This window comes from Cherax quadricarinatus, chromosome 20, assembly GCF_038502225.1.
Source record: "Cherax quadricarinatus isolate ZL_2023a chromosome 20, ASM3850222v1, whole genome shotgun sequence".
Lineage (NCBI taxonomy): Eukaryota > Metazoa > Arthropoda > Malacostraca > Decapoda > Parastacidae > Cherax > Cherax quadricarinatus.
In genome coordinates, this window is record NC_091311.1 from 22,138,435 (window position 1) to 22,152,071 (window position 13,637).

General features: G+C 39.8%; 1 protein-coding gene across 1 annotated transcript in view; it reads left to right on the top strand.

Annotated features, from left to right (window-relative positions):
* Cpsf6 (cleavage and polyadenylation specificity factor subunit 6) overlaps nucleotides 1-13,637 on the top strand; it is a 215,496-nt gene that overhangs the window by 169,215 nt on the left and 32,644 nt on the right. The gene's annotated exons all lie outside the window — the stretch shown is intronic.

A 13,637-nucleotide genomic window follows, 5' to 3' on the forward strand; every position in this document is an offset into this window, starting at 1 on the left:
TTAAACTTGTCTCTGCCTTTCTTGCAATTTTCCCACTTGTGAAAGAGGCTTGTTTTCAGTCGTTGAAGGATGAGTAAATGTAGCAGTTCAAAGGAATATTTGAAATAAGCCTAATGCACTTTCAGAATGCCTAACATTTCCTTCAGATTACTGGGATTTATATCAAGAAGCGTAAGCAACAAAAATCCAGAGGTCATACTACAGCTTTATACATCATTAGTGAGGCCTCACCTAGATTACGCAGCTCAGTTCTGGTCTTCATATTACAGAATGGATATAAATTCATTAGAAAACATTCAACGTCGAATGACAAAATTAATTCATAGCATTAGAAATCTTCCGTATGAAGAAAGATTGAAGTCCCTTAACCCTTTGACTGTTTCAGCCATATATATACGTCTTACGAGGTACTGTGTTTGACGTATATAAACTCATAAATTCTAGCAGCTTCAAATCAAGCAGGAGAAAGCTGGTAGACCCAAATGTGAGAGAATGGGTCTGTGTGGTCAGTGTGCACCATATAAAAAAAATCCTGGAGCACGCAGTGCATAATGAGAAAAAAAAAAAACTGACCTTTTTTTTTTTAATTAAAATGCCGACTTTGTGGTCTATTTTTGTATAGTATTTATGGTTGTATTATCGTTTTCTTGGTCTCATTTGATAGAATGGAAAATATATTATAGAAATAGAGGTGATTTTGATTGGTTTTACTATAAAAAGAACCTGGAAATGGAGCTCAAAGTAGGGGAAATGTTTGATTTTTGCCAATGTTCAAAAGTAAACAAATGATGTCGTTGACCAATAAATGTCCAACTAGCCATTCTAATATGCAGTCATGAATGGGTTGACATTATTTGCACAATGATTACAGTATTGCAGTAGTCTGCATAACAGTAAATCTTCTATTTTTGTTTGAATAAAAATTCAAATTAGAAAGCACGAGTAATATCAGAGGGGCCTGGAGACATGACTGATGAACAAAGAAAATGTTATTTTAGAGCCAGGAATGTCTGCATTGTTCATTCTGGACCTTATTTTGAAATTGTCATATTTTTTAATTTTTGTGAAATTGGCCAAATTGCAAATTTCTGACCACAATATTGGGTAGTTGAAATCGGTAAATGGGCAGTTTCTTGTACTCAATCGATAGAAAAAATGGAGTTCTAAAGAAATAGCTATGAGTTTGGTCGACTGGAACAATGGAATTAGCCGAAAATATGGCTCAAAGTGGGCAAAATCGCTGATTGGTAAATATCGCCGAGGTTGCTAACTTTGCGAGAGCTTAATTCCATCAGTTTTCCATCAAATTTCATTTTTTTTTTTTGGTGTCATTACAATCGGGAGAATACTCTATCATTTCATAAGATTTTTTTTTTTTTTTGTTTTTTGTTTTTTTTTTTTTTTTTTTTGAAATTTTGAAATTTTGTGACACCAGGAGACACCTCAGGATTGAGGGTTGCGACAGTCAAGGGGTTAAATTACATTCACTTGTTAGATGAAGAATTATCATGTGGGGTTCGAACACGTGGATAGGGTAAAGTAATACTCACGTAGGCTGGTAGTACGTATATTACGGATAATGTGGGTAGCGCCAAACAGCCGGCCTGCCTCCTTGCTCACTCTCGTATAACTGACTGGCTGCCCACAGTACCCATATGTGAGGGGGTCTTTGAATACTGCTGTGGTCAGCACAATGTGAATACAGACAGTGACTCAGGCAGAGACGGTTGGTAGTGAGTCATCTACTGGTACACTGGTTACTGGTAACTGGTTACTACTATGTCGGCGACGCTAACGTATGTCGTCCCGACATACAACTAATACAAACTAGAGATGGCAGGTATACGGCTTGGGCTGATTCTATACAATGTCAAAGTACACAACAATTAAACATTATAACATACATAAGTAGAACATTGGAATGGAAGCTTACGTAACTGAAACTGTAATGCAATACAAGGTATAATATAGCACAACTCATCGAATGAAACTCATCAAATGAAACTCATCGAATGAAACTCAACGTTGCGAGTATACAGTGGAAGTGATAAAAAAAAAAAAATTTGATCGATCGATCTGTATTCATGTGATCTACGGATTCTGAGGAAGAATATATACAAAGAAAGAAGTGTTTAACAGAAAGCAGATTCGGTGCACTCAAATCTAGACTGTTAACTCTCAGAATGCGGAGAGAACATGAACACAAAAAAAAAATTCTTGAATACTGATAAGTTGATACTGTAATTATTCATCTATACAGGTTATTTACATTTAACCCCAACTCTGCTAGGGTAAGATTGACATATGCAGAATGGGTGTCATCTCTGGGAGGATCAAACTCTGTTGCATTGGCTAACTCATGCTGTATTTGAGGCAAATCTGAATTGGATGTTACAAATGATACTTGAGGATTTCTCAATACCTGTCGTGTACGTAGGGAATAACGACATTCAGGTTGATCGTCTGAGTATCAGAGGAAGAGAGTACAGGATCAGGAGGATTGTCAGAGTCTGTCACATTAGTCTGGGTTGGAACATCATTATCATCACATACTAACTTCATATGATCTAAATGCGATTCTTTATACTGACCAGTACTAATCTCTCTAACCTTATACTTATTACCAGTGATATGTTCAACTACTCGATAAGGACCAACAAACTTTTGATCAAGCTTTGGCATTGCAGACGTTTTGTTAAAGTTAATCAGCATAACTCTCGAACCTACTTTGATTTTGGATGGCTTTGCTCGAGTGTTTGCGACTCTTGTAAATTCTGCTGTTGATTTATGAAGTGTTTCACGGATTCTTCTAAAAACACTTTGAGCTAAGCTGGTACGAGTTGCTATGAAATCATCAGGGTTGTAATTTGGTTTCGGATTAGAATATAACAACTCATAAGGCAAACGTTTATCTACACCGTACAATGCATAATGTGGAGTGTCACCTATAGAAACATTGTAAGCAGAATTTATAGCACACTGCACATCAGGTATAACTTCATCCCAAGTTTCACTGTTGGGATTGATAGTGGCTCTCAAGACATCAAGTACTTTCTTATTGGTTCGTTCCGCTAACCCATTGCTGGCAGGATGATGAGGAACAATGGCGGATTTAGAGATCTTGTACAAGGTGCACAAATTTTCAAGAATTTCATTACAGAATTCACCTCCATTATCTGTTACTAGGGACTTAGGGTTGGTATGCCTGCAGATAATGCGTTCTTTAAACACCTTAGCTACTGTCTCGGCTGTCTTATCTGCAATAGGAACTAACTCACAATATCTGGTGAAATGGTCTACCATAACACACAGATGTTTGTTGCCTTGGAGGGAACATTGGAAATTAGTTAACAAATCTAGCGCAACTCTTTCGCACGGTTCGCTAGTAGTTGGATACACTTGGATTGGATTAGGGCCATTAGCATTACCTTTATGTTGCATGCAGACACTACATTTCTTAACATACTCAGAAATATCAGTTGCCATACGAGGCCAAAAGTATTTCAATCTGGCTTGTTTTACTGAACGATTCATACCAGGGTGTGCAACACCTGGTACATCGTGAACTAGCTGTAAGGCTACATTCACTAGTGACTGTGGAATTACTAACTGGTATACTCTTCTGCTAGGAGTACCCAACTCGGCTGTTCGATACAGTAATTCTTGGTTCATGACAAAGTCACTGATGGGTGCTGGTGGCTTCACAGTCGGAATAAGATCTTCCTGGAGCAGGAATCGAATCACACCAGACCACATGGGATCTGTTCGTTGAGCATTCTTTACTTCTTCAGCACTAAATGGAGGGTCTGCAGTTACTATACTAACATGTCGCGATAAGGCATCTGCGACTACATTTGACTTGCCAGGTAAATGCTCAAAGGTGGGATTGAACTCTTGGATAGTCAAGGTCCATCTGGCTAACCTTCCAGTAGGTTGTTTATTCTGGAATAAAGGTATCAGTGGAGCATGGTCTGTCAAGACATGAACAGAGTACTGATAAATAATGTCTCGGAAGTGCTTTAAAGACCATACTATTGCTAAAGTTTCTTGCTCAGTTACTGTATAATTACGTTCAGCCTTCATAAGGACTCGGCTAGCAAATGCAACTGCGTTGTACTTGCCATCGGTCTTCTGAGCTAGTACGGCACCTATGTCAATGGAACTAGCATCAGTTGTCAGATAGAAGGGCTTAGAAAAATCTGGAAATTTCAAAATTGGAGCAGATGTTAGCTTTTCTTTTAGAGTTTGGAATGCTCTTTCTTGACGGAAGGTCCAAACAAAAGGAGCATCTTTCTTAAGCAACTCAGTTAGAGGAGCAGCTATGGAAGAAAAATTGGCAATGAAAGATCTATAAAAACCTGCTAAGCCCACAAAGGATCTTACGGCATCAGCAGTTTTGGGTGTTGGAAAATTTAGTACTGCAGTTACTTTACTTTGGTCAGTCGTAACCCCTCTAGGAGTGACTACGTGACCAAGAAATTTAATTTCTGATCTGAAAAATTGACATTTAGACAGTTTGATCTTTAAATTGGCTTCTTCAAGCTTACCAAGCACTACATCAAGTCTTTTCAAGTGTGTATCCACGTCTTTAGACATGACGATTACGTCATCTAAGTACACCATAAGTGCATTACCTATGAGACCTCTAAAGATATTAGTCATGAGCCTTGAGAACATGATAGGGGAAGATCGTAATCCAAATGCCATACGGAGGAAGTGATAATGACCTGTAGGAGTGGAGAATGCAGTTAGCTCTTGGCTGTCCTCGTGAAGAGGGACTTGCCAAAACCCTTGTAACAAATCCAGGGTTGAAAAGACTTTGTTATCTCCGATGTTACGTAAAAGATCACCCAGTACAGGAAGTGGGAAGCGATCTGGAATAGTTTTCGCATTTAACTTCCTAAAGTCAATCACTGGGCGCCAAGTACCGTCCTTCTTAGGTACTAGGATCAAGGGTGCATTCCAAGGTGAATTGCTAGGTGCAATAACTCCATCATCAAGCATGTGATTGATCAATTCTTCTGCGACAGCAACTTGTGAATGAGGCATTCTGTACGCAGGTATGTAGATAGGTCTAGTACCAGGTTCAAGTGGAATACGATGGGACAATAAGTTCGTTATACCCATCTTCTCACCTGGTAAGGCAATGGCTTTACGACGTTTGTTCAACAGAGTCAACAAACGCTTGACTTCATCTGGGAAGTCAGTGGGAGCTAAGTCTTTCTCCTCAACTGGTGGAACAGATTGATCCAGTGAAGTGGATGAGGTCTCGTTGTCTGACAAGGCATCCCCTGTGGAGAAACTACTACTCGAACTAGCAGTCATTGCAAGGATAGGTTGTGCACTCAAGGCAGTCTGAGTGTCCTCAGACACTTGAGGCAATGGAACACTATCCTGCAAGTCTGAAGGTATAGGTGGAACTCTGATGGGAGTGACAGAATTACCAGTGCCTGACCGCTTGGGTACGCTACTGGAGAATGCATTGCCTTGTAAGGACTTAATCCGTACATCATACTCTGCAGCAGTATGACAGATTTCTGATCCAAGCTGGTAACCCCAAAATGGTACGATCAAGTCATCAATTTGGGCATGCCATCGATAAGGGTCGAGCACAATGCATAAGTCTCGCATGGAAGCAAATCCCAATAGAAGGTCACCAGGGAAAGTAATCTGGTCGACATCAAGGAAGGAAGCAGTGAAGTCTCTACCTTGGATAGAAAAGGTTAGGGAAGTCCGACCTCGGACACGCAGGTGAGAACCAGCTACTCCACTAAGGGAGGACACATGAGTCGGTTCTACGAGAAGGACATGTCGTAACTGCTTATCCTTAAACAAACTAGAGCTAATAATATTGACTTGCGTACCAGAGTCCATGAACAAATGAACGGGCGCATTATGAACAGATGCTTGCACTATAGGGCCTAAGGTTGCATTGGAAGTTATGTGCAAACAAAAAGGTGGATTGTCATCAGAAAAGACTTGTTCTACTTCATCCCCAAAATCATCTATGTCAGAGACATGTGAAGCAACATCATCAGCAGGATTGTCATTCTTGAGACTGCTTAAGGCTTCAAAGGAATTGTGAACGGGGATGGTGTACTCATTATCACCTACTGTCACCATGGGATGGTTTGACTGGGGCGCTCGAATTCCCCCGAATTGGAAGAATGAACCTGGTTCTGGTTATTTTGAGAATTGGAAGAATGAGCCTGGTTCTGGTTATTTTGAGAACCATGATATCTGTTTCCTCTACGGGTTCTGCGGTTGGAACGGCTACGGAAAGACCTCAGATGTGTCATGTCCATGTATTCTATGATAAGTACAGTACGGCAGTGACTGGTACTCATCATCAGTACGACATCTCTTAGGGTAACTATCAGGACAATTAATTGCAATATGGCCACGGAAACCTCAGTTGTAACAAGTCCGCCGACTATGGTTACTGAATGTACTATGAATACTACGAGGTTTATAACGACTCTGTACACTGGTTTTTGGTGATCTCTGAGATGGTTGACGACCACGATTTGTCTCTGTGGCGCAAACAAGAGGTGGTGCAAACTGAGGCATATGTGTGACATTACTTTTGATACATGGGAAAGTACCCTGGGGGCACAAGGAATGTACATGATTTAAGGCTGTAAGTGGTTCCATCATCACAGTTGGAGGATTAGCCTCATAAGCACACACGGAAGCAGGCGGCATTAGTTCTTTGATTGCTCCAAAAGCTGCTATTTTAGCAAGCAATTCTGTAAATGGTTTAGCCTCTTCAGGGAGAAAAGCTGATGACTGGACAGCATTGATAAATGATGATAAAAGTTTGTCTAATCTAACAGCAAATGCACTCAACGATTCATTACTCATGGGTGTAGCATTCACTAGTTCCCTAAGAACGACATATGGATCAGCTGTTTTTACTGGGACAAGGAAAGAACGAATCAGTTCCTCATATTGTGACCACTTAGTAAGATTCCTGAAGTCTCGCATATCAAGGAGATCAACAATGTGAACAGCAGCAGGGGATCGATGAAGAGCTTCTTTAGCAAGTCTGATAAGACTTTCCTCTGAAGGAGGACCTTCAACTAGAGCACCAGCACGAGAACGAATGGCCACAAACCATGCTTCAAGACTATGTACATGGCCATTGAATAAAGGTAACGCATCAAGGGAATCACGAGTATAACTATAGTATCTCGGTGTCTGGATCGGTCTGTCAGTCGCTAAGGAATTGTGAGGACTGATGACAGGAGCAGCAGTAGCCTGAGAGGTCTGAGTGTCGACATTCACTAAAGTATCACTTGACGGTATGTGAGACATAATGGCAAAGAAATTGTACGAGAAATAAGGCAAAAATAATGAACAATAAAAATGATACAAAACGCTAGAATTGAAATAAAAGAGATGCAACTAATTCTGCAGAAGTAATAAAAAAATGTCTAAGATACACTGCAAGAGGAAGGACAACTCAATGTGAAGGACTATTGGCCAAGAAAAAAAAATTACATTGAAATATACAAGTAAAAATATTACTGGAGACTGAATTAAATGCAAAATGAGCTGTCTTTACTCTTGCTAATAAAGAAATTAACTAACAAAATCAATGTAAAAGGTATAAAATAAAATTACTAAATTGTTAACTGGGAAATTTAAGTATTTTCTAAGAATGCATAAACAAAATTAAAATATAATGCAAAGACAATATCAGGAAAATTAATAAAATGGAAAAACAAGACTCAAACAATAATGAACTGAGAATAATAATGCATAAAAATATCAATAAAAGAAAATAATTCACTGCAGAACAGTGCAACAAAATAATTCACTGCAGAACAGTGCAATAAAATAAGGTGTAGAAATAATCACTGCAATAATAAAGTGTCACTGGGAAAACTCAGGTTAAATAATAAAATACCAAAAATATGAAGAAAAACTGATTGAACACTGTAACTCATAATTGTAAATTAGACAAAACAATTTACTCAAACAGAGTAAAGAAAACACTTTACGTTAAAAGTAATTGAAATTACATCAAGAGTGAATTTGTTCAAAGAAATATAAAAATATGAATAAAAATAAAACAAAGGAACAAAACTGGAAGTGTAACACTTACAAGTGGCAGGGCACACAACACTTAATCACGTATTCATTATTTTAGTATATTCTTACAACAAAATCTTGCTGTGACTGATACGACAAAAATTTGCTGGCAAAAATAATGGTACACAGTCTGCGAAAAAATTAGAGGAATGAGACACTGCTGGCATACGAAAAAAGACACACATAGAAATAAATGGATAATTTGGTATACTGGGGTGAATATCACTGCATGAAATACAATGACAGTTACTGGAGAATACAATGCTGAAAGAATATAATAAAAAAAATGAATCACTTCACACAGAGTGACTGACTGGTACACTACACAATAATACTTACTACTGACAGAGAGTAGCATAAAAAAAACACAGCTAAAAAAATATGAGATGAGCGATAACACTGAAAAATATTGCAAAAATAACGAGTCAAAGAAACACTGAGTCTACACTGAAAACACAAGGTTTAGAGTACACAAGAAATTCACTATAAATGTCTCACACACGCAAATGTCTTTAAATGCAAGTAAAATGTCTCTAAACAGAAAATTATCACTGAAGTCTGTAGTAGTCGACAGTGATGACTGGTGATGAGGAAGGTTGTCCTGCGTGGTGATGACGCCGACACACACTGTCGTCGTGAAGAAATGCGCTTTCTCGGTGAACTCACATAATTGGCTTTATCGTCGGCGCTCAGCTACAATCTCTTGACCAATTATGTGAGCCAAAATAGTATTAGGACCCGGTACAAGGGTGCAAACAGCCACAGGTAGATGGGTGGATGGCTGGTGGTGGTGGTGGTGGGGTGGTGTGAGTAGAGTGGTGGTGGTGGGTGTGACTCTCGCTGGCGCTCACTGGCGCGCACTCCACTCACTACCCACGAAGGTGGCTTGATAAGCCACTATGCCACAGGGATGGTGAAGACCACGCTTAGCATCCAACTGGCATCCAACTGGGAGCACAAAGCGATATATGAAACAATACTTCAGAGGATACGTGGCTTACTTCTCTCTCTCAGCTGGGTTAGAAGCTGGGTTGGCTGACTGGCTTAACCCACGAGAATGGCTGACTGGAAGACGTGTAACGATGCACACAGCACGGAGGAGCAGGTGGATGACAGGAGACAGGCTGGATGATAGGCTGACTGGCGTACACTTCCACAGTCTGGCTTACTACTGGCTTAATTGCAAAATCCGGGTCAACCCCTCGGAGATTGAAGCAATTAGCACACGAACTAAGCCAGGAAGCTTGAAAAAACGGCTGCAACAGGCTTGCAGGCTGGAGGTGGAGGTTGTGAGGGGAGCGAGTAGCTGGTGGGTGAGACGGTTCACCTTTGACCCTGCCGGCTACTCACAAACAGTCTTCTAACGTCTTGAATTACCCGTAAAAACTTAAATCCACGCTCCACACCGGTGACACCATTTATCATGTGGGGTTCGAACACGTGGATAGGGTAAAGTAATACTCACGTAGGCTGGTAGTACGTATATTACGGATAATGTGGGTAGCGCCAAACAGCCGGCCTGCCTCCTTGCTCACTCTCGTATAACTGACTGGCCGCCCACAGTACCCATATGTGAGGGGGTCTTTGAATACTGCTGTGGTCAGCACAATATGAATACAGACAGTGACTCAGGCAGAGACGGTTGGTAGTGAGTCATCTACTGGTACACTGGTTACTGGTAACTGGTTACTACTACTGAGAGAATGAGAGCAGACATAATCAAAGTGTACAAGTGGAAGATGGGTATTAACCCTTTGAGGGTTTCGGCCGTACTAGTACGGCTTATGACCCAGGGTTTTTGACGTACTAGTACGCCTAAATTCTAGCGCCCTCAGATCTGGTGAGAGAAAGCTCGTAGGCCTACATATGAAAGAATGGGTCTATGTGGTCAGTGTGCGCAGTGTAAAAAAAATCCTGCAGCACACAGTGCGTAATGAGAAAAAAAAAACCTTGTGTTTTTGGAATGAAACTGCGACTTTGCACTGTATTTTCGTATGGTATTTATTGTTGTATTCTACTTTTCTTGGTCTCATTTTATAGAATGGAAGACATATTACAAAAATTGAGATGATTTTGACTGGTTTTACAATGAAAAGTACCTTGAAATTGAGTGCAAAGTAGCAGAAATGTTCGATTTTTATCAAAGTTCAAAAGTAAACAAATCATGCCAAGCGTCCAATACACGTCAACTGGCGAGTCTAATATTCTTTCACAAGTACGCTGATATTATTTAAACCATTTCTACACTAATGCAGCAGTCTGCATAACAGTAAATCTTCTATTTTTTGTAATAATAAAAATTCAAAGTGGAAAGCCAAAGAAATATAAGAGGGGCCTGGGGATGTGACTAACGAACAGAGAACTTGTTATTTTAGTGCCAGGAATGTCTTGTTTATTCTGGACCCTATTCGGAAATTGGCATCTTTTGAAATTTGTGTGAAATTGGCAAAATTGCTAAATTCTGACCACTTTATTGGATAGTTGAAATTGGTAAATGGGTGGTTTCTTGTACTCATTCGATAGAAAAAATGGAGTTCTAGCAAAATAGTTATGATTTTTGTCGACTTGTACATTGGAATTGGCCGAAAATAGCGCTCAAAGTGGGCAAAATCGCCGATGCATAAACATCGTCGAGACCGCTAACTTCGCGAGAGCATAATTCCGTAAGTTTTCCATCAAATTTCATACTTTTGGTGTCATTATGATCGGGAAAAGATTCTCTATCTTTTCATAAGAAAAAATAATTTTTTTTTTTTTAAATTTGGCTAACCCTGAGAACAAGTTTCGGAGAGGGCCTGTCGACCCTCAAAGGGTTAACAAAGGGGATATAAATAAGGTCTTGAGGATATCTCTCCAAGAGAGAACCCACAATAATGGATTCAAATTAGATAAGTTTAGATTTAGAAAGGATATAGGAAAGTATTGGTTTGGAAATAGGGTAGTTGATGAGTGGAACAGTCTGCCTAGTAGAGTTTTTGAAGCTAGGACTTTGGGTAGTTTGAAATTTAGGTTGGATAAATACTTGAGTGAGAGGGGTTGGATTAGAATTATCAAAGCTTATATCTTGGGTAGCACTGAAAATTGGATTGGGTAAATATTTTGTTGGTGGGATGGTTTGTGAAGGACCTGCCTAGTATGGGCCAACAGGCCTGCTTCAGTGTTCCTCCTTTCTTATGTTCTTATATTTTTTTTACATTATTTCTTCCACAGTATTGTATATGCCACTTTTTTACCTCCCGCTCTTACAGTTATATCTTTAAACCCGTTGGTATTTCTTTATAAAAATTTCAAGCACGTTTATCTGGTGCTGCTCAGAACATTCCTAGAACCTCTAACCCGCAGCATAATTACGTGATGTTAGTGCTTACAAAATCTACATCCTCTTTGGTTTTCCCCCTATTTTTTTCATTTCAGAATGATAGGCCTTCACAAAACATTACTTCGCACCACCACCCATCCAATATTTATTGTTTTCATTCCTCTATAACTCATATTTAACTTGTACCAAGTACTATGTATCTCTTTCCATCCCTAAAAATATTAATGATACAATGGAGAATGCATAAGGTTCAGGAAGATATCTAAATAAACCAAAATTATTAATTTACAGTGGGTTTACAAAATCCAATGAAGGTGAAACATATAGTGCTCATCACGGCATTATGCTGCCCCTTCCCCACACACGTACCAAAACACAAACACGTACCATGAAAGATTATAATATATATATTTGCACACTTACCGAGGTTTTAATACTTGGTGCTGCGTCCTTTACGCTTAATCACATCCCTCAGCTGTGTAGGAAGACTCTCGTACAAGTTCTTGAGTGTTTGGAGAGGTATATTATTCGATGCCTCATGTAGAGCAGCCTCCAGCCGCGGGATAGAACTGATATCCTTGCCCATTGAACCTTGTTTCATTATTGACAAGAGGTTCTCAATAGGGTTTAGGTCTGGGGAATTGCCTGGCTAGTCATTATAGAACCTCACTTCACAATCCTTAAGCTACTGAACTACAGATTTGGCGGTATGACATGGTGCACCGTCCTGCATAAAAACCGTAGCCCCCACACTTGTCAAACGCCTCAGGTAAATTGTCACACAATATATCCAGGTAATTATACTGGTTCATATACTGGTTTTTGGGAAGCACAAAGAGTTCAACACTGAAACACTGCCAAATCATGAGTGAGTCTGGGCGTTCGGTGGGTCTAGCGGGTTACTATCTTTGGGCCAGTACACATGTTCCCCATGGTTACAGGTGACAATTAAGGTTGCTTCATCACTCCAAAGTACTTCAGACCACTTTTGAGGGTTCCATTGAAGATTTTTTTTTTTGCATAGTCAGCCTACGTTTCTTCTGTAGCTTGGAGAGGATCAGTTTCTTAACCTGGTGGTGACTACTGTTGCCCAGTTCTGACACATGTCTGCTAACAGTTCTTACAGACACCTCTGAGAGAAGGTGTGGCTTCTTTTCTTTCATTTCTCTAGCAGTTACCTTAGATGTACTCTCTAACTGCTTCTTTAACACAGTTGAGGTATGAACAGATGTCTTCATCGAGTGGCCAGGCCGAGGTTTGGCATACGGTATCTCCACACTGCCACCAGCCTTGCAACGCTGCAATCAGTTCCTCACTGAATGCTCAACACACACCAACACTCTCCACTGTTACCTTCATCTGGTGCCCAGCTTTGTGAAGCCTTATGATTTGAACTATAGTTTCGGGAGTTAAAAACTTCATTTTACCCATAATCAAAGATGTATAGCCCCAAAACCAAAGGGAACACCAGACAAAAGATGGGGTGGATGAGAGACAAAAGTACAACAGTTTCTCTCACCATGGCAGCCATGTGAGCACTGAGGAGTCACTGTGGAGTGTGGTGGCAGACCGTGACATCATGCTAACGACTGCTACCTGGCATAATGTACTGACGAAAAAAGCCCCCTGTATGGTAGGCCTTTGATTTTCGTCACGGCATTATGCATGGGCGCTCACCCGGCATAATGGCATGACAAATACTGTAGTGTATCTGTGTAATGTAAATGTAAATACCAGAAGCATTTGTCAGAAAATTAAATACCAATGTATAGCAATTTTCATATATGTAAAAAACTATTAAAGGTCTTAAATTAAGTCAGACTTATGTCCTGGAGGTGGGAAGTATAGTGGCTACACTCGGAAGGAGGGGTGGAGATAATCAAGCACTGTAGTGTATCTGTGTAATATAAATGTAAATGCCAGAAACATTTATGTTAGAAAATTGAATACCAATGGATAACAATTTTCATGTATATAAAAAACTATTAACCCCTTTCCTGTTGAAACCCCTAATCCTGAAGTGTCTCCTTGTGTCGAAAGAAATTCGAAAAAAAAAATTATTTTTTCTTATGAAAATGTTAAGATTATATTTCTGATTGTTTTAGTCCCCCCCCCCCCACACAAAAAAAAAATGCCATCAGTACTTACCGAGATATAGAGGCATGAAGTTGGCAGAAAATGAGCTGCGTATGGCAACAGCGGTGACTGCTGCTGCTCACCC